We start from the raw sequence: 1,188 nt of genomic DNA on the forward strand, positions 1-1,188 counted from the left end.
GCTGCCTAACCTAGGCAAGAGACCTAGCTTCCATGTCAGAGTGCTCATTTCTAAAATGGGGGAATAATACATACCTCGTAAAATTATTGCACAGATTTTTTAAAAAAAGGTAACACATGAAATGCTTAGCAAAGCGCCTGGTACATAGGAAAGTTCAACTAATTGTGGCCTGAAGAACTTTAACGTCTTGTTTATAAAATACAACTAATGCATCCTATTTCACTGGCGACCTGTCAGAAAGCTTTTGCTATAAGGATATAAAAAATTATTAACTCTCCAAATCCCAAACGACAGACTTCAACTCCAAATTAGTCTTTATTCTTGGGGGATCAGATACGGCCTTTTCTTACCACCACCTCAAACCTGGATCCCAAATCATCCTCGGTTTCTAGGCCCCAGCCCCCACCAGAGTAGGCTGACTTGGGTCCCGGCCGCAGCCATCTCCTAGGGAAAGGGGGCAGGAAGAAGAAAAGCCCGGGGGTGATCTCATCCTTGGGGACTGGGCATTTTACAGACATGGGTGCTTAGCATCCCCGGCCAGACTGCAGCGACGGCCCCTGCCCCGCCCTTCGCTGCAGTCCTGGAAGGGCTCCCAGGGGTGGAGGGGCGGGGTGGGGTGCAGAAGATTCTCTGCAGGGCGGGGAGGGGCAGGATTGGAGGATCCGAGGTGCGGGAAGGGCGGGGCGGCTGCCGCATCTCGGCCAGCCCGGGCGAAGGCAGTGACTCCATTGCACCATCTCCCCCCACCCCTGGCGCGCGCCCTCCTTTCCCATCCTCCCGCCGCGCTCCCCCGAGTCGGCTCTTCCCCCGCAGCGGCGCTTCGGCTCCTTCCGGGACCGTTCGGCCCTTTCCGTCGCGCGATCGGGAAGCGAGCCGGCGGGAGCTCCGCCCCCTTAGCTCTGCCGGCGCTCGCCCCCGCCCCTCGCGCCGCGCCCCAGCGCTTCCCCCGCGCTCGCGCCCGCCCGCCGCCGGAACGCGCGTGGCCGCCTATAAAAGAGGCCAGACGGGCGCGTCGCCGCCACTACCCGCTGCGGAGCCAACGGCGAGGCGGGAGGCCGCGGAGGCGCGTCGGTCCCTCAGCAACCCCCCCCCCCCCCCCCCCAAGCCCGGCGCACCCACCGCCCTCACCCAGCAGGAGACGGTGAGAGGGGGAGCAGGGGAGCTCGGGGAGGGAGCGGGGCCCGAGGG

The 1,188-nt window shown here is 62.0% G+C and overlaps 1 protein-coding gene across 4 annotated transcripts in view; it reads left to right on the top strand.

Annotated features, from left to right (window-relative positions):
- Positions 1-975: 975 nt before the first annotated feature.
- SPTAN1 (spectrin alpha, non-erythrocytic 1) overlaps positions 976-1,188 on the top strand; it is a 52,247-nt gene continuing 52,034 nt past the window's right edge. For all 4 annotated transcript variants that reach the window (XM_081803711.1, XM_081803712.1, XM_081803713.1 and 1 more), the window contains exon 1: positions 976-1,141. The gene's annotated coding sequence lies outside the window, so the exon portion shown is untranslated. The remainder of the gene's footprint in view (positions 1,142-1,188) is intronic.

Source organism: Leptonychotes weddellii, chromosome 14, assembly GCF_054177405.1.
Source record: "Leptonychotes weddellii isolate Sample4059 chromosome 14, ASM5417740v2, whole genome shotgun sequence".
NCBI classification, from domain to species: domain Eukaryota; kingdom Metazoa; phylum Chordata; class Mammalia; order Carnivora; family Phocidae; genus Leptonychotes; species Leptonychotes weddellii.